This window comes from Phoca vitulina, unplaced genomic scaffold, assembly GCF_004348235.1.
Source record: "Phoca vitulina isolate PV1807 unplaced genomic scaffold, GSC_HSeal_1.0 scaffold15, whole genome shotgun sequence".
NCBI classification, from domain to species: domain Eukaryota; kingdom Metazoa; phylum Chordata; class Mammalia; order Carnivora; family Phocidae; genus Phoca; species Phoca vitulina.
The window spans coordinates 15,777,897-15,798,636 of NW_022589718.1; the positions used below are offsets into that span (position 1 = coordinate 15,777,897).

Here is a 20,740-nt window from a genome sequence, read left to right on the forward strand (position 1 = left end):
TGCAACAGCTCCTTTAGACAAAGCTGGGACTGAGTAACTCCTGTTTTCCTGGATCCGTTAATCTAAACTAGACCTTTTGCTGGGTTTTCTGGGCCTGTGGGCTTATAGAATCAGTACATGTGGATTCTAGTCCTTAGTCCTTAAGAAGCTGACATAGTTTTCTTTTCTTTACCAATTGGCTGTCAGGTATTTATAAGTGACACCAAGGGCATTAGTTTGCACCTACTATGACATAGAACTTAAACCTCTTTCCACACTCAGCTGACATCGGCCCCACCTCAGCACGATGCTATTCCCTGCCGGCCCTTATGCCCCGCATCCACCTCCTCTTGTGCCTTGCTCAGCATCGGGAGACCTTCATTTGGGCAGCACATTAGCTGGGTGAGGCTCCCTGCTTGCTGGATGGCCAACAGCTTCAGAAAGCCCATGTCAGTCCCAGGGGTGCCAGCAGAATGGCCATCCTGGGCAATTTAACCACAGTTTTCCTCAAAACCGTGATGTTGCCATAGAACCGAGTGTTTGAAGCCTGCGGCAGGAAAACCAGAGGGTCTGTTGAGATAGAGTGGCGTTCTAGAGCATTCACACTGCGGTGGGTTGAGAGGGGGCTGAAGGACAAGAAAGTAGGCAAGGCTTGCGGACCCCTTAGAAAAGGGAATCTAAAGCTTGCGGGCAGGTGCGGGGCCTGGGAATGGCTTGTACTGGTGTGTGGTTTTCTGTTCCTGTTTCAGAAGAGAAGTGGGCACTGGGGGAGAAGCTGCAGATGGAGAGAAAGGATTGGCCAGAGGCCAGGAGAGATGAGATCAACAGAGAGATGCTAGTCTTTGAGAGGCATCTGACAATCCCAGGGAGGAAAAGGGAGGTAGGAGACGTGGGGGTGGCAAGGAGGGAAACTGAAGAAATTTGCCTTTTCTTAGTGAAGGAGGAGCAGAGTTAGCCTGATGGGGCACTGTTTTGTCAACATCTCAGGCGTTCTGGGGAAATCAAATTAGGTTCCCAATGCAAACGATACAACTTTAAGCTTTGGTTTTATATCTCTTTGCCCATTTTTGGCTCTAGTTTTCTCATGCATGAGCTCTGCAGCATCTCATTTTCTAACAGTTTAGGAGGCCATAAAACAGAGATCAGATGACTAAAGCAGACTATTGGCCTTTCTCAGGAAAAAGCTGTGTTAAAAAACTTAAAGTCGTTACTGTCATCTTCATGATTTGTGTTCTTTAAAAACTGTTTTTCTAAAATACCGAATTTCAACTTTTTTTTTTTTAACATTTCATGTTTTAACGTCACAGGAATTGGGGTGCATCTTACAATTGATGGTGTATCAACAACTTTCTTGGCACAATAATTGTGCGTGTTACGAAATAGACGGCGTCTCAGGATGGACGACCAGAACAGAATAGCACAGACTGGGTGGCTTAAACTGTAGATGTTTATTTTTTCACAGTTCTGGAGGCTGGAAGTCCCAGACGAAGGTGCCAGCCAATCTGGTTTCTGGGAAGAGCCCTCTTCCTGGCTTGCAGACGGCCACCTTCTTGCTGGGTCCTCACATGACCTTTCCTCTGTGGGCACACGGAGAGAGAGTTCCCCGGTGTCCTTGCTTGGATTTGTTTTTTTAAGTAGGCTCCACACCCAAGCTTAGGAGATGCACGCTCTACTGAGCGTGACAGCTGCCTCCCTGTGTCTTTTCTTCTAAGGACATTATAAGGGCCCCACCCTTATGACTTAATTTGACCTTAGTTACCTCCTTATAAGCCCCAGCTTCAGACACAACCACATTGGGAGTTAGAGCTTCAACATATGAATTTTGGGGGAGACACAAACATTCAGGCCATGAAGATGGCAGCCTAGATTCCATTAAGGACTGGATGGCCATTGCCAGGAAATACCTCCATCAGCCATAGACGCTTCAGGTTAAATCTTTGGTCTTATTTATTTTTAATTTTTAATTTAGAATCAGAACTCTTATATTTATTTTTTTAAGGAGATTATGATGCAACCCTGTGAAGGTTAAAGAATGGTATTTATAACTTGAAATTAGAAATAATAGGCTGTGTCTCCTTACAGGCTTATCTCTGAAGAGACAAACACAGTTATAAAAGGGGTATGAAAACTGAAAAAAATTAAACTTTCCAAAACAGTCTGGTTTATTCTGGGCACAGACTTAATAACTCCTCCTGCTAGAAGGAGTACAATTTACTGCCACAGCAAAGCTTAAAATGTCAAACATACTCTTACAAAAGACAATGCAAGCTGCCTGCAAATTAGACCATTCTTTTAGCTGGCCTGTTTCGTACGTCTGCACAGCTTTCGTAATTGTGGCACTGAGGATGGAAAGCCTGTGCATGTGATGCAGACATTCCAACCCTACCACTGCGTCAGTTGTCATCAGTATTGAGCAGGTATGGGTTGCTGCAGACCGTGGAAGGAACTACAAGATCCAAGCTCTTAGGAGCTCAGTATAAAGGAGACGGAACTAGCATTGAAGTGAACACAGCAAGCAGATGGTGTCAGGGAGCTCGGGTTACAAAGCAAAAGGCTGCCAATCGGAAGGCCAGGACCCAGGGACTTGGCAGGAGGTCACAGGGGCTGCCAGCCTTTTCCAGCATCCAGCTCACGACTCAGAACCCAGAAAGCATGAGAGCGGTCAGTACAGATGTCACCAAATTGATTTATCCAAAGCTGACCCCTCTGATGACCCAGAAGTCTTTTCTTCCTATGTTAGGTAGGATTTCAAGAGATTTAGTTGCCTGATTTCTGTTAGGCCGAGTAAAAGACAGAGTGAAAAGTGCCGACAGCACAAACAGTGAAGAAGTACTCAAAACCTCATGCCACCTGGTGTAGATGCAGACTCTCTATTAAGCCCCAGACAGCATCACTCTTCTCTCATACTTTGTCAGACTTAGCTCCTATGTTACCAATTTAAAAATAGGACATTTATAGGCTATTTAGAAAGACATCAAAAGTATGTGTGTTATGTTAGAAAGATTTCCATAAAAGTCATTAAAATAAATAATACCTGATCAACCTGGGCTATTTCTAATGTTAAATTATGTGATACAGGTTTTTAATAAAATTGGTCTAAATTGGAGTTCAGTACATATTTATTTGGCATAGGACTTCTCAGACTCATACAGGAGATGGATGGCATGTGCTAATCCCATCCAGCACCGTCCCAGAGTAGGAACAAAATGGGGTAGCTCAGAGTGACCCTGGCTTCTGGGGCATTCAATCAGGGGAGTCAGCCTGCAGAGATGAGCTGAGCCTGTTTGTTCAGAAGTTGGGCACAGTGGGGAGGTCCATGGTGGAGGGCTAAAAGCTTCATTTCCCCAGATCGCAGGAACAAGAAATAGAGGTCACAGTATGTTCATTACCTTGTTTCCATTTTACAGTGTCCCTGTCGATTTTATGTTACGAGAATATAATCCTCATACGATATAAAGGCATTTTAGGATCACGTAACTCTCCTCATCAGTACAAACACCAATGGTCGATACTCCAGCAGTACGGGAGGTTTAAGTTGTACAATTCTAGGTAGCATGAAAATAAACTTTTTTACAGTACCTGAAAAATTGGATTGAGAAGGAGGCATGTTCTGTGGGTTCCATGTTCAAACACTGGTTCACTCTAGGGTTCTGGGTAAATCATTTCCTACATTTGTTTTCTCTCTGAAATGAGCATCTAAAGATATGTGCAGTGCCCTGAAATCTTTGATCAGTTAAATTAAATGCTAGTATGTTGGACAAAAGCATATGTAAAAAACCACCCAAAGTCTCAGGAACAAATGTAATCCGCAATGGGAAGGGGCCGTGGCAGAGCGAAGTCCTGACCTCAGGACCTTGGGGCTTCAAAGTCACGTTCTCGACTCCTGCTCTCCCTACCACCTGCACACAGACTGAAGCTCACCACAGTGAGGTCATGGAGACAAGGATGATGACTTGCTCACCGCAGAGGTTTTTCTTGTGGTAGAACTGACATTAAAATGACTTTCTCCTCTTAGCATTTGACCCATGTAGATTATTTTAAACTTTTCTTCACTAATGCACAATACCTAAGCATATTCCTTTCTAATGAAAGCTGCCCTTAATCATCAGTTATTTCCAAGGAAGGCAAAGCCTCCTGAGTTTTCAACTTTTCTTGTTAATTAAGTATGGAAGCTGTCACTCTCCTAGGAGAATTACAATCACTAATCCACTTAGAATGCCAGCAGAGTATTAAATACGTTTTTAGAACACCGTCTTAACTCCAAATAGTGAATGTCAATATCAAAGTAATAACTGGCACGAAGTGCTGAACATGTTTTGAATTTGTTTTGAAGCATTGTGACAAGTCATTGTATAGGCAGAAGGACCTTGTAATACAGCTTCTAAAAAGGGGGATAAAGATGAATTTCTATTTTAAATGAGATGCTCCCCCAAATCACAAGAGACATACACACACTAAGAGACCATAAAGGTCTGCAGAGATATGTGACTGTCCTGGGAGGCTGCCTATTTGATGAAGATGAGGGTGGGAAGGGGACCACAATGGGCAGACTTTCCTGATTTCTGTTCCTTTAATCTAGAAAACCACAGGCTTGCTCTTTGGAATTTTCCTTTCATAAGCATTAATCATTTATCAATTTCTGATTTATTTGTCATAGAGAGCTACTACAGCTTCTAATTAACTACCAAAACCTCTTCGTGTTCTCTACTCTGAGGTCTCAATTTTTATGGAATACAATCAGGTTAAGAGGAATCTTAGACAGTGACATTTCGAGGCGTGAACTGAGGGTCGCATGTTGACTTGATGTTCAGCTGCGCCCTCTGAGAGGGATCAGTCCTCAGGATGGTGAGGACAGGCAGCCCAGAAAGCTTGACCCCAGGGCTCACGGGGGACCCCAGAAGTGCAGTTTCCAATTTAACAATGCCTGTTAATTACTAGAAGAGCGGAGGCATGATGGGTATATGTCATGCCCTTTACTAATTGTGCTGGCCCTGCCTGACCAGTGTCCCAGAGGGTCAGCGTGGATGCATGCTCCTGTGTCTGGAAAACCAAAGTCCCTCCCCTCTGGATTATAGCTGGATTTCCATCTGGGCTCTCTCTCTCTATAGAAAATTATTTGAGATCCTAGGCTCCTTTACTGATACCAAGACTCCCTTACCTTTAGTTCTTTCCTGGTGATAATTCCAGTACTACTTGGTTTTCTTACCTATATATACTTTGTGAGTGTGTGCATACGTATACATATGTGGATATGTATGTGGAGATATATATATACACACACACTATATTTTACGTCTGTGAATAAAATTGAATGAAAACACCAAAAAACAAATGTACTGTTAACTTTTGTAGACATCAGTTATCAGTAAGCAGACTAGTCTGTTCTTTCGCTGTCCTTGAACTTTAGGCTCTGAGATCTATTTTTTATGTAATCCTGTTTGTAATCTGTCCTCACTTTTTATTTCTAAAGTATTATTTGATTGATTTTTATACTGTGCCACATTCTCACTCACCATGACACTCCAGAGAGCGTGCGGACGGCAGTTCGCTGCACTTAGCACAGTACCATCATCCCAAAGCTCCCTCGTGGCTCTGCCGTGGCTGCAGGGCTCCTTCCCCAGGACCGTGCATCCTGCCTGGCGCCTTCTGAAACCTTTACGTGTCACTGAACTAGAAGAGTTGGCTGCCCCGACCTAGTCTTTTTCGAGCTTTGCGATGTATTCCAATGTGCTAGACATTGAACGTAGCTGTCAGTATTAATGCTACCCCCCAGATTCAGATCTTAAAAATATCCAGCCAAGCTTAGAAGGTACTCGCCACAGAAAACGATAACCTCATTTGGAACACGAAGTAGGAATTGGCACAGAGCTTTTTATTCGACGGCTTACTGTCCGTCACTGCGGGCCCATCCAGGCTCAGACCGTGCGGGGTAATGTGTGTGGGGACTGAGAGAAGAGGAAGTTCAAGTCTGACACAGGCTGTCAGTGCTTGACTGTTATGTTGCCCTTGGGGGATGGTAAAGCACATTTCTATGTGAAAACCAGAGTCTCGGGGCACCTGGGTGGCTCAGTCAGTTAAGTGTCCACCTTCGGCTCAGGTCATGATCCCAGGGTCCTGGGATCGAGCCCCGCATCTGGCTCCCTGCTCCGCGGGAAGCCTGCTTCTCCCTCTCCCACTCCCCCCGCTTGTGTTCCCTCTCTCACTGTGTCTCTCTCTGTCAAATAAATAAAATCTTTTAAAAAAAAAGAAAAAGAAAAGAAAAAAGAAAATCAGAGTCTTAAAAGAGGAAGGGCACTCTATATCTGAGAGGAACTAACGCAGACCTGGAGAAGCTAAATGACTTGCCCAGGGTCATGCACCAGTGACAGAGCTGGGCCTGGGTGTTCTCCCCACACAGTATTCTTCATCACACCGAAATGCTCCGAGTTCTGCTCTTCAAGTTTTATTTGTGAGGTTTCACGCATTTGTGTTTCAGGTTTCAAGCTGTGTATTTTAGTGACTGAGTGAATGGAGAGGAAAGACACCCTCCTGGGAGGCTTCTCTACTCTCAGTACACAGCTCACCAGCTGTGTGGAGATTCTTGCATGTCACATGATTCTGGGACAGCAGTCCGGTGCCCTACAATTTAACTCAATTCCAACACTGTCTACCTGGAGATGGCCTCTGATCCCACAGATTAAGGGTTCAGCCCCACAAGGCTGCCCCCCCCCCCACACTTCAGACGCCAATTACAGGTCCAGCTTGTCTCCTGTGCTTCTGACCGGCCATCCATCAGGTGTTCCCAAGACCTAAGGCTCCAAGCTTCTGTCCCCTTAGAGTTTGAGGTGCATCACCCGGCTGACATGAATGCATTCTTGTCCAACACGTGGAAGCTCACTAAACCTCATCCTTTGGGTTTTTATGGAGGCACAATTGATTAAATCATTGGCCACTGATGTTTGAATTTAACCTCCATTCCCTCTCACTTTCCTGGAGGTCTGGGGGATGGGCCTATAGGTCCAACCCTCTAATTCCCTGGCAACCAGCCCATCCTTAGGAGCTTTCCAAAGGTCACCTCATTAACATAAACTCAGGTATGGGTGAAAGAGGCTTGTTATTTATTAATAACCTTTATGCTCTGAAGCTACTTCAGGAATAGCTAGGAAAAAACCTAAATATTAAAACAAAAGATGTCCCTAGGGCCCTTTATAATAAAGTTAAGGGTTTTAGGAGCTATGTACCAGGAACAGTGGTCAAAGACCAAATATATGTTTCTTATTCTAAATCACCATATCATACTGAATGACTATCTCATGGATAACATGCCCTAACGTACAAGAAAAAAAATTGGAGAGACCCCCACTTATGAAATTACTAAACAAGACAATGGGGAGGAACAAAAGCAGAAAAAGGATATTGTTAAGAATTTCAGAGAGTTTTGTAGAGATCAACTACTTATTTTCCCCCGAAAATTGGCATGTGGTTATAACGTTTATATATTAGAAGCCTGTTTTCATGACCAAAATTCTTTTGTGTTTTATGTTGACATGAAATATTTCCTCCTCATTTATCCCATGATGATTGGGCACCTGCCATCTGCCTGGCAGTGTTCAAAGTACTGTGTGTCTACGTCAGTGAACCCCAAACACCTGAGTCCATGGTATTTACAAACTAGTTGGGGGACGACGGTAATAAACAACTCTAGCAGGACGCGGAAATGGAATTTTCTTGCTTTTGCTTTTTGCATACGAGTGCAAAAAAACAGCAGTATCACTCAGTGCCAGGTCAGAAAAACGGAAACCACCCTAGTTATGTTAATAGAGGGAATTTGATAGAGGGATTTGGTTAAACAGGTATCAGAGAGCTTTAAATGCAAAGTGGGGTTAAATAAGGCCGGACAGCAAAAGCAACGGTAATTGCCCCCCTCCCTTCCCCCACCCCCCGTGTGTTGGGGGAACAAAGAGAAGGAGTTGGGCTCTTTAGAACCCAGCAGCTTGGAGGAGGGCCCCAGAGCCAGGGCCAGACCGTGGGAAGTCAGAGGGGACCCATGGAGTTGAGTAACTCAGGCAGGAACAGGAAGCAACCCAAAGAAGCTGGTCCCCTCTCCCCACTCCACCTGCCAGCCTCCCTTTAGTGTACCCTGTCTGCAGAGCCCCTTGACAAGGAAGACACGCTGTTTGCAGAGCCCCCACATCACCACACAGAGCAGCTCGGAGAAGGGTATGGAGGGACACTGACTTAACAATGGGCCCAAAGATGTTCCCAGCAGGGGCAGGTACTCTCAGGTTGTGGCACTCCTTGCTAGAATACTCAAGCAGAACTTGCAGAAGTGGTTGAAATCTGTTGTTCTTAAAAAATTGCACTGAAATGTATATAACATAAAATTTACCATTTTAACCCTTTTTGAGTGTACAGTTCTGTGGCATTCAGTACATTTGCATTGTTGTGCAACCAATCTCTGGAATTCTTTCCATCTCCCTGAGTTGAAACTCTGTACCCATTAAACAGTAAGTCCACTGCCCCTGCCCCTGCCCCCCAACCCCTGGCAGCCACCATTCTGCTGTCTGTCTCTCTGGACTTGACTACTCTGGGGACCTCAGATAAGTGGGTCATATAATATTTGTCCTTTTCTGTCTGGCTGTTTCACAAGCATGTCTTCGAGGTTCATCTGTGTTATAGCATATGTCCGAATTTCCTTCCTTTTTAAGGCTGAATACTATGAAATCTGGTTTTGTGACCCTTAGGCCACCCCATGTTGAAGAACTGAGACACTGGGGTGAGGATTTATTTAGAGAGAATTTTTTGGCCTACTGTGGATGCCTCCTTTCCATGTTCTCCCTCCTCCTCCTCCTCCTCCCCTCTCTCTCTCTCTCTCTCTCTCACACACACACACACACACACACAACATCTTGGGAGAAGAGAGGGAGATGTTTCTCCCATCCTCAAGTCAAGTGGCAGGGCTTCAAGGGGGCCACACAGAAAGCTCGAGCTGTGGCCCCTGCAGTTTAGAGCACAGCAGTCTGGGGTCAAGCATATGCCTGAGAAATAGAAAGGTTGGTAGAAGCAGCCCATGGCAGCTGAGCAGGGGGTATTGTTCGGGAAATACCAGCACTCTCACTGAGGATGGATCAAAGGTGTTTTCCTCAGACCAGATGTGGGCCACACAAGACAGATGGCTTTGGCTTAGCTGCTGAACACAGTCTCAACCAGAGGGCCGACAAGATGGCGGGTGAAAATGCAGGAGGCGTAGAGCAGGTGACCAGCTGCTGAGAAGCATCATAAGCTGTCAGCGGGGCAGTGCGCTCCTGTCAGGAAACGATAGGTCAGAGGTCTACAGCGATGAGGGTCTACAGAGAACCAATGAAAGTGTTCCACAGGGGCCACCAAATGCTCCATGAAATAGAGAAGCAGCCTTCGGTTCCCTCCATGTCCAGAGATCACCATCAGCTCACACCAGTTCCCGTCAAAAAGGGACTCTTTTGGCTCCCGGACATCGCCTTGCCAGCCACCCGTCCAACCACTCCAGCACTGGAAGGTTTGAAGCAAGCTGGCCCTGGGAGTAAGGGAGGAGGTCCCAAAGCGATACCACCACGCTCCACCTTTCCTGGCGCCGGCTTCCCTATGGCAGCAGGCCCAAGCCGGAGATGAGAACTTCCCGACTGCAATGCAATATGGACCCTGCTCTTATACTGGACAGGGAATCTTCGCTTCAGAAATCAGGGTGTTTATGAACAAAGCGAGTCGGAGAACAAGAGCCGTAGAAGTATGAGTGCCACAGAATAGGCCTGCAGGGACATCACATCACCTGCACATCCGACCTGTTCCACATGACAGTTCTGCGAAGGCTGTGGGCGACACAACGCAGAGTGTCGCAGTCTGCACTCAAAGCAGTGACTCGAGGTTGGTGGAAAGGAAATGGCCCTCGGATGCATTATTGGGAAAACAAAAGCATTTTACCTTTTTCTTGCATAAAAGGGGGAGAAAAACCATGAAAGACTCTTAACAATAGGAAACAAACAGGGTTGTTGGAGGGGAGGTGGGGGCGATGGGGTAACTGGGTGATGGGCATAAAGGAGGGCACGTGATGTAATGAGCACTGGGTGTTATACGCAACTGATGAGTTACTGAACTCTACATCTGAAACTAATGATGTCCTATATGTTGGCTAATTGAATTTAAAGGAAAAAAAAGGGAGACAACAGTAGCAAAGCTTTTTTTTTTCCCCTGAAAGTAGCTCCCCTGACTACTCCATTTGCTGGGTCCAGCATTGTGGTCTAGGGTTGTTTTATGTTTTATGGTGTTTTATGATCAGCATGACGCTGGGAAATTGGGCAATAAGAGGGAAGCCAACAAGTAGACACAGCGTTTTTGAAGAATTTTGCCATAAAAGGAAGCAGGGAAATTAGGGCTTAAACTGGACAGTGATCTGTGGTCATGCCTGGGAGGGTTTTGTTGTTGTTGTTGTTGTTTTAAGATATTGAAGCATATTTTTATATTAATGGGAAAGATTTAATAGCAAAGGGAAAATTGATGGTTGGCAAGAGAGGGGAGAGAGTTGCAAGAAAGAAGCTGTTGAGCTATCAGCATATAGCTGGTGGGTTTGCTTTATAGGTAAGTATGGATAGTTCATCCCTTGTCTTTTTTCCAGGAGGAAGGAGTATATGATAACAAATGCAAATAGGTTAGCAGATGTACTTCTATGAGCCCATGGGAATCAGAATATTCCACACCCCACCCAAACAATTTACTTCATATGGATATCAACTATTTTGTTGAATATGTAACTGTTGAATATATGTAGACCCCAGGATAAAATTTAGAACTTACCTGGGACTACATCAAACTTAATAAAAGACACAATCTTTTCTGCATCAAAAGACACAATCAACAGAGTGAAAAGGCAACCTACAGAATGGAAGATACTATTTAAAAGTATATATCTGATAAGAGGTTTATATCCAGAATATATAAAGAGCTCCTACAACTCAACAACAACAAAGAAGAAAGAAAGAAAAAAAAGAACAAGCTAAATTACCTGACTTGAAAATGGGCAAGGGATAAAATAAAAAATAAAAAAATAAAATAAATAAAAAAATAAAAATGGGCAAGGGACTCGTATAAGTATTTGTCCAGAGATGACATAAAAATGGCCAACATGCATATGAAAGAGGCTCAGTATCATTAATTACTAGAGAAATGTAAATAAAAACAATGAGATAGCACCTCACACCCATTAGGATGGATAAAAAAAAAAAAAAAAGAACGGAAAATAACACATTGGGAGGGTGTGGCACCCTTGTACACCATCAGCATGAATATAAAATGATGCAGCCACTCTGGAAAACAGTATGGAGGATCCTCAAAAAATTAAAAATAGAACTGCCATATGATCCAGCAACCCCATTTCTGGGTATTTACCCAAAAGAATGGAAAGCAGAATCTTGAAGAGCTTGTTGCATACCCATGTTCTAGCAGTATTGTTCACAATAGCCAAAAGGTGGAAGTTACTCAAATGTCCATCGACAGATGAATGGATAAACACTGTGATATGTACATACAGTGCAATATTGTTCAGCCCGAGAAAGGAAGGAAATCCATGGATGAAACTTAAGGGCATTATGCTAAGTGAAATAAGCCAGTCACAAGACAAATACTGTATGAACCCACTTACATGAAGTATGTAAAGTAGTCAAACCCTTAGAAGGAAGGGTGGTTGCTAGGGATTGGGGAAAGGGGAAATGAGGAGTTATTATTTCATAAGCATAGAGTTTCAGTTTTGGAGGATGAAAACGTTCTGGAAATCTGTTGCAGAACAATGTAAAGGTACTTAACACTACTGAGTTGTACACTTACAAATGGTTAAGATGATACATTTTATTTTATGTGTTTTAATCACAACTAAAAATAAAAAATATTTTTAATTTATGACTTATTATTTGCCTCTTTCCTTTTAAAAGTTGTGAATCCAACAAGAGCTTTTTAACTGATGCTTCTAGTTACTTGGGAGCCTTCATTCCTTCATTTGGCAATTGTCCATCACCACCAAATCTGCCAGATACAGTAAGAGGTATTATGGATAAAGAGATGAGGTGGGGATGGTCCTTGTCCATATAGAGCCGAAAGTCAAGTTGGAGGAAATAAACATAAACAAATGAGTACAGGAATGTTTTTTCAGTTCCATGTGATCCATGGCTTCTGACCAGGACCCACCACCACCGATGTAGGGGCCTCCTGCCACATGAGCCTCCACGGCCATAGTAATAATAGTAATTCCTGGAGTGTGAGGACCTCTAAACCCGCAAACCCAGAGCCATAACAACAGAGAGAAAATATTAAAAAAATAATTAGATGTAATTATTAGTGGCATTGCTCTAAATTCTCCCTTCCCTCCTACCTCATGTTTCCCAGACCCAAGACCTATAGGGAAAAAAGGATATCACATATCACACAGATCAGAATCATATATACAAGCCCCATCTTGAGGTCAGAAGATATTGTTTCCCATGTGGACCTTAACTGAGTCTTTCTTAGGCCATTCTACCATTAGAAAAGGCCCAAGATTTCTAGGTGATTGGGTCCATGGTAAGATCAGTGATAGGACATTATTTATTACTTCTTTCTCTGTAAGGTAAGTTTCTTGGTCCAAAGCAATGTTGTGTGAGATTCCATGTATTTGTTTCATTAACACCACGTGAAGTAGCCAGGACAGACCAAACAGTGGCCCCCACGGTGCTGGTGCTGATGTGTATCCGTGTAATGCAGGGGAGGCATGAGGGAGCACCGGGTGGTGAGTCTAGCTGGGGGACAGGAGAGCCTTCATAGAGAATATGGCACAAGCTGACCCTTCCAAGATAGTTGTGTCTCTCAGGTAGTCTAGGGGAGCAAGGTAGTTCTAGGCAGAAGGAACAGATGAGCAAAAAGCATGAAGACATCAAATGTCTAAAGCATTCAGAGAAACTCAAGTCATACATGTAGAGCGGTGACACGAGCAAAGGAGTTTGTCCTTGACCGCAAATCAGCTAAGTATCTACACCGATTCCTTTATCCTTCATCCCAGCAAGAGTTTCTCAATGAAAGAAGCCATCATTGATTTAAGTTCTGGTGCCAAGTCTTTATGGTAACAAGCAGTTTGCTGACTGGCTACTTCGAGTGGAACATCATAGTGGGAAATGCTGGAGGGTGGGCTGGGGTCACATCACAGAGGACTTTATGTGACATACTGAGGTATTTGGACTTGCTCTTTAAGTCTGAAGAGGAGTGAGACATGACCTTGACCATGCTGTTGAGAATGAATCTTAGGGCGCAGAGCTGTGAAGCCTGGGGGACTGGTGGGTCTGGAAACCATCATATTAATCTGGTCCCCAAAACTCAGTTTTGTATTTCAGTGTTGGTTTGTGATCAATATAATGGAATGAGAAAATTAAAGGAGGTTTAGTCAGTTTTTCACAAAGCTAAATATTATTCAATTTTAAAGGACTTCTTTGGGTTCAAAATTATGGGCCTCCCAACTTTTGTGGGGGTAAATTATCCATTCATCTATGCAATTATGGTGACAGTAAATTATAGGCTTTAAAAGTGTGCATGTGTGTGTGTGCGTGTGTGTCCGTCCTAGCCTTCAAGTAAAGAACCAGCTGGCCTCTCTGGTTCTCCAGATGTCCTTCTGAGATTTGGGGGCAGGTCTGTGAAATCCATGAGTGGGAACTCCTAGTTGAGGCAGTGGGGAAAGAGTGGGAGGCACGTAAGAGGAGAGATGCAGGTGAAGTCTATAGGAAAACATGCTTGACCGTCCGGATCTTAACTATACTTTGTATGCATGTGACTCTCTTGCTGAATCTCAAATAATCAGATTTTTTTTTCACAACAACCTCAAGAATACCTCCTTTGGATCAATTGTATTATAAACACATTTTATAAATACATAATACATCTTCACGTTTATCCCCTTATTCCATTCTTAGAAAATCATGTCTTGTTTTATATTGACAACCATAGTCCTCATGTAAAACTCCTTCTTGAACAATCGTTGGACAGTAAGATGAGTGTGGGATTCCTCAGCACCTGACCTGCTGAAACCTTCTTTCCTAAGAGGAAAGAAGATGGGTCAGGTTCTGCTTCTCCCTGGTGTTGCCCTTCTGGAACATCAAAACAAACTTCTTCCAAGCTGCCATTCTGGAGATCCTATTACCTTTATCTTAACACAGACCAGAGCTGGTTTTGTCGAATTGACACCAGGAGCAAATGCCTGGAGGAAGCAGGGTGCTGCAGGTTCATTTTTCTTCATACTCATATTTGACTTCCCAGCAGCCTCTGATCTACAAAATCAAAAGGAACTATAATAGAGTTTCATGAATCTGGTCTAGTCATTCATTGCCTGTGGAGGAGCGGCCTTCGATAACAGATCTCATCATCAATATTGTGCTGTGAGGTCTTCGTTCCTATTTCGTATCTCCTCCTGTTACCACCCTCCCCCTCGTACACTCACTCTCCTCACCCGGATGAGAGGAGAACCTTCATTTCCTTCACTGAGATTTTGGAGATAGTATCCTGCTCCTAAATGGAATCAATTTCGACATGTAATCTTTGAAAATTTTCAAGGAAAACAAAGTATTCTTGGGAATATTTGGTCTTTCTCCTAAGATGTATTTCCCTCAGGTTGTCTGCTTTCTTTCAATGTGCATTGACTCTGGGGTGACCTTTGGACCCTGCTGGGATTAGAGAGAGGGTCATATTCTCCCAGTGCTACATATTATGTAGCTTGGAGGCCCTGAGTTTGTTCTGCTCACGAGATTTTCATTAGAAATGCCAGTGTTCCTTTTTCTACCATTTCTTCTGTGATCTCTCTGGTGTATCATTAAGGGCTTTTCTGTGTAGGGTAGGGAATATTAATTAGAAGAGCATCCTGTTTCACTTGCCTCATTATGTAGAGGGAATAATACTCAAAGTGTCACTCCAAATTATAGAAGCTAATATTGCTCGTTGTCTATATTTTTTATCAATAAATCATGTGCTTGCTTCCTACTACTGTCATTCAGGGTTTGTTCTGTGTTACTCTTGTAGCAGCCCGTAGCTTCTTGAGAGGAAGGACCACCCATTTTCTGCTCCTCTCATAGCTACCAAAACAACTGTTGCCTAGTAGGGACGCAGTCAGTGTTTCTTGCATTAAATTTAATTATGGTAGAGCTATAACGCAGCACATGGCTAGGCTTCCCTCTGATACTAACATGTATGAGGGTTAAATATTAGGGCTCCTTGGTGTTCTAACCTCATTCCTTTTCTTAACTCTGCATAATTTCTTTTGATTTAATCCACTCCCATGGCCCTAACTGCCAAGATGTGGGATAATGATTTTTAAATGATCTTTAGTCCAGCCGATGCCCTGAAGCTTCATATCCATCTTACTTTGTTGTCTTCCAAACACGATGGAAACAATATATCCAGCACCCTCCCTCTGATTATTCCCTCTGATGGTGGACCTTAGCACCATCTAAAGGGCCATCTTTTTTATTCTTCTATTCCTTTCTACACATATTTATACAATAGACCTTTATTGAGCACTGTGTAAATTGCAATACCCAGCAGAAATGCAGCCATCATAAGCTACATTGTTCCTACCTGGAAAATGCTGCAATCAGAGAACGTAAGGGATATGTACAAACAGCCCATGCCAGTACATGAAATATAACCTGTTACTGATCATGGCAGTTCAGAGTCAGTTACCAACATCCAGTCCTTCTTATATCCTATTTCCTGCAGACGCATAAATCTTAAGTAACCTTCTTTGATATATTCACATGTATTCCAAACAATGGTTCATCGGTTTATATATAGTCATTACCAAAGTTTCATTTTGTTTGCCTTTCATTGTCTCTCCCACTTGGTTTTCAGATGGTGGTGGTACACCTTACAATGTCAGCATTATTATTATTACTGCTTCCTCTTCAGCGTGCTCTTCATCAGTTCCCCAGTCCTATTAATCTGATCCTTTCTCCTTAATATCCCTTATGTTTGGCCTTACATGCTTAATATCATACCTAAAATATTTAACTGGGTTCTTTCTCTGTCTTCATTGTGAACCTGGCCGGGCAATATAAGCCTACACTATTGCCAAAGGAGACTTTTTTAATTTAATTCCAGTATAGTTATCATACAGTGTTACATTAATTTCAGGTGTACAATATAGTGATTCAAGAATTCCATATATCACCCGCTGCTGATCACGACAAGTGCACTCCTTAATCCCTGTCACCTATTTAACTTACCTCCCTACCCACCTCCCCTCTGGTAACCATCAGTTTGTTCTCTATAGTTAAGAGTCTGTTTCTTGGTTTGTCTCTCTCTCTTTTTCCCCCTTTGCTCATTTGTTTTGTTTCTTAAATTCTACATATGAGTGAAATCATATGGTGTCTTTCTCTGACTGACTTACTGCACTTGGCATTATACTCTCTAACTCCATCCATGTTGTTGCAAATGGTAAGGTTTCATTTTTTTTTACGGCTGAATAATATTCCTTTTATATATATATATATATATATATATATATATATATATATATATACCACCTCTTCTTTATCCATTCATTAATCAGTGGACACTTGGGTGGCTTCCATATCTTGGCTATTGTAGGTAATGCTGTTATAAACATTGGGGTGCATGTATCCCTTTGAATTAGTGTGTTTTTTTTTGGTTTTTTGTTTTGTTTTTGTTTTTTGTAAATAGCCAGTAGTGCGATTATTGGAACACAGGGTAGCTCTATTTTTCGCTTTTTGAGGAACCTCCCTACTCTTTTCCATAGTGGCTGCACCAGTTTGGATTCCCACCAACAGTGTAAGAAGGTTCCTTCTTCTCCACATCATCCTCAACACCTGTTGTTTCCTGTGTTGTTGATTTTAGCCATTCTGACAGGTGTGAGGTGATAGCTCATTGTAGTTTTGATTTGCATTTCCCTGATGATGAGTGGACGTTGAGCATCTTTTCATGTGTCTGTTGGCTATCTGTGTGTCTTCTTTGGAGAAGTGTCTGTTCATGTCTTTAGCCCATTTTTAATTGGACTATTTGTTTCTGGGGTGTTGAGTTGTGTAAGTTCTTCATATATTTTGGATACTAACTCTTTATTGGATATGCCATTTGCAAATATCTCCTCCCATTCCATAGGTTGCCTTTTAGTTTTGTTGACTGTTTTCTTTGCTGTGCAGAAAATACATTTTTTACTACTAACTATTCCAGAGATATAGGGCTAATATGGTAAAAGGACTCATCTGAATTCAACAATTTTAAAGGATAGATACTATCCTCTTTTGTCTTTGCCCAACAGTTTCTTGGAGAAGATAAAATGATTCACACATTTTCAATGGGGACAAATTTGGATCATAAGTTAGTAAACATAAGGAAAGTCAATTATATGTATAGGTGTTGAAGGTATGATTTTGGCGTACAGAAAAGCTTCCCCACCCCTGCTCCCATCCAAGTAGCTCACAGATGCCTTCAGCACTCTCTACGATTCCTTTCATTGGCTGCTATTACGGACTCATCTTCAGGGGCATACTGGAGAAGGTTAATACATTTAGGCACTAACACCTGAAGGAAAGGTACATAGCCAAGTTGGCACTCCTTTGAGTGCCTAGGTCAGGGCATGCAAGCGTGGATCCAAGTAGAGAGCATTTCTTTTCGGGGCTAGCGTGAGGGTTCAGTAAACAAACATCATCTCCTTTATGATAAAGGCAGGCTCTAAAATTGCATGAGTAAAGATGAGATCCTTTGACAAATAGCTCTTTCAAGACCCTTCTTAAATGTTTTTCCTAAAAAGTCACCCCTTGGGGCTCTCAGTGGTGCAGATCATATACCTCATACGATTGAGAGATGACTGAGGTTTAAATGTATAGGCATATTCTGAGGACCCAAAATAAAGCTTTCCAAAGCACCCCCAGATCAGTGATTCTTAGATAGGGACCAAGACTGGGGTGGTGTGGAGCACAGGGGGAAGTTGGGGGAAGCCACATGCATGCCGCCCCACCATCCTGAGAATCACTGTCTATATTTTGGCAGTGAGGTGTACATACAAAGAAAATGAAGACTGGGGAACATGGTTGAGAACTGTGATCTAGATTAAGGTCCATTTGCTTCATTTACAGAGAAGGAATCAGGTCCCAGTGTATTACAGAATTGGCTTTTCCTACCACACCAGGCATCCCTCCAGACCTCATTTTATACCCCAAGACTTCTACATTACAAAGTGCTTTTTGGCATGCAAGGCCCATCTTTTTTTTTTTTTTTTTAAAGTAACTAAGAGTCTTCTGATGGGTTTCCTGACAGACCCACTGTATGATGAGAAAAGAAAATGTGAACAATGAAGAATAAGTAGGAGTACTTCTCAAAGTGATGTGCAAATACTGAGTAGTTAAATTGTACTGGAATGATTTAATGCAGTTTGGTAACATTGTCTTAAATAGTATACATTTCCTTAGGCCATGGGATTCAGAGTTGACTCTCAATGCTTGTAATCTTTCTACGAACAAGATGAGATCATTCAATGTAATTTTGGGAGAAAGTACTGTATATTTTATAGAAAGCTTAGGAATTAGGGGCACCTGGGTGGCTCAGTCGTTAAGCGTCTGCCTTTGGTTCAGGTCATGATCCGGGGGTCCTGGGATCGAGCCCCGCGTTGGGCTCCCTGCTCCGCAGGAAGCCTGTTTCTCCCTCTCCCACTCCCCCTGCTTGTGTTCCCTCTCTCGCTCTCTCTGTCAAATATAAAAATAAAATCTTTGGAAAAAAAAAAAAAGAAAGCTTAGGAATTAATTCAGAAACACCTTACAGTTCTGGCATTGTCCACATAGTCCCAGTTCTTTCTAATCCCTTCTTCTCTGGGTAATTTATGCATGGGTCAAGAGGTCAACCTGGGCTGTCTCTGGTTCAATATTTGTATTTTGTAAAATGACATTCAGTATTTGTGTTTTTCCGAATAGAGCCTGTGTTCCCTTCAGAGACTCATGCAAAGTGCTTCATCGCGTGAAGGACCTCGCTGTTTGATTTCACTCGACTGCTTTTCATTTACGTTACACACTGACAAAGTCATGAGCCAAAACTGTCACTCTCTGAGAGTAGAAACTGCCACGCTTCACAAAGGCAAGAAGTAATTTTCCTGTAATCACAAGATGACTCAGGTTAGTACCTTTATAACTCTTACAGCAATTCAAATAACATGAGGGTGTTGGGGCACTGAGCAAACCTCATTAGTCCCAATTGCTGTAATTTTAAATTATGATAATGTGATATAAAGTAAGTTGGAGTTTATTTTTGTACAAGGCAGTAAAAAGAATTTGAAAATAGTTGTATAGGGTAAGTGAAAATTACAAGAATGTACTTAGTATTTTTTAGAGAACAAAATGCTTTTCTAGTAAAGAGCATTGTTAAATGATAGCTGTTATCCTACAAAAGTTTGCAGTATCATCTGGACTTGAAAATAATATGTAGATGTTAAGTTTGAAGGATCATAGATTAAAAGGCAAAAAAACCAAAAACCTAGGTATTTTATAATTAAGTCTTTGAACTATCATGACCAACTTGTATTGTTATGTTAGAATTGCAATTTGAGTAGGTCTTTAAAACTTAAAGCAGAGTTTTATGTTCTCTTTTTTAATATTGTGTCTTCTGTGGCATTTATAATGGGAGAACAATTTACAATGCTTATATTTGCTTTTAGTTACAAAAATATGACTTCTGCATGCCTAGGGTCCATGTGTGAAACAGCCTCTGCCAGGGCAGGAAATCATGAAATAGAAAACACAACTGGGAAAAAGCTCAGTCCTAGCCCTGTTTCCTGTTGGTCCCCAGCAGGGCATTTATGATTTCTGACCAAAGACTTGAGGACCAGTTTGTCTGGAGTAAAGTTCTGTTGTCCTGCAGAAGGAGCTAAGGAAAGGGCTCATTGATGCCTTGGTTCTATGGTTAAATATTGAGTGACTGCTCTGTGTTCAGCACTATCCTAAGACAAAGAAAGGTCCTAGTCCAGTTCCTGCCCTCCAGGAGCTTCTAGTCTCATTAGGCACATATACAAAGTTGAGAATTCAAGATGGGATCAGGAGAAATGTCCCAAGAGTGATAGAAATAATAAATATGCCGAACACAGAAAGAGTGGGAAGGCTGGTTGATATCTATGGCTCTCCGTGAAGTCTTTATGGAGGAGGACAAAGCTTGCTAGACTTCGAAGGCCAGGTGAGATTTTGGAAGGGGAAGGTGATAGAGCATTTCAGGTGACAGAGGACAGTCCATTGGCTTTAGTGAAGCCCTGAATGAGGAGCTGTACGAGACCCACTCAGGGAAGGGTGAGGAGAGGTCTTCAGGTGGAAGCTGAGAATTTGAGATATGGTGGCTCCAGGATAGAAGTCTGGGAAGACAGACTGGGACCAGGTTGTGGAGGGCTTTGAATGCCAGGCCGAGGAGTACAAGCTTCTTCCCGCAGAGAATAGAGACCCCTGAAGGGCTTTCAACCCTATTAAATGGCCCTTATCCATTATCTGGAAAATTATCCAGAATTGACATGAAACAGAGATTCTAAATTGCTTTTCTTGGGTTCCTGGAGGGAAAATGACAAGTTGCAGCCTTCAAGCCAGGAGTAACACGTATACTGTGTGGTCCCTGCAGTCACTTTTTACCACGGAAATGTACAATGTCTCCAGCAAGCCATGATTAAAGGAGGAGGGGTGGTGCAAACTCCTGGCCTTACGGATATGAGATGTGGGGAGTGGGAGGAAGGCAAGGGGGACAGAGAGACTGGAAGGCTGCAGAA

At 42.7% G+C, this 20,740-nt stretch overlaps 1 protein-coding gene across 2 annotated transcripts in view; it reads left to right on the plus strand.

Annotated features, from left to right (window-relative positions):
* TRMT9B (tRNA methyltransferase 9B (putative)) overlaps nucleotides 1–20,740 on the plus strand; it is a 60,274-nt gene that overhangs the window by 12,677 nt on the left and 26,857 nt on the right. For both annotated transcript variants that reach the window (XM_032413500.1, XM_032413499.1), the window contains exon 2: nucleotides 18,918–19,115. The gene's annotated coding sequence lies outside the window, so the exon portion shown is untranslated. The remainder of the gene's footprint in view (nucleotides 1–18,917; nucleotides 19,116–20,740) is intronic.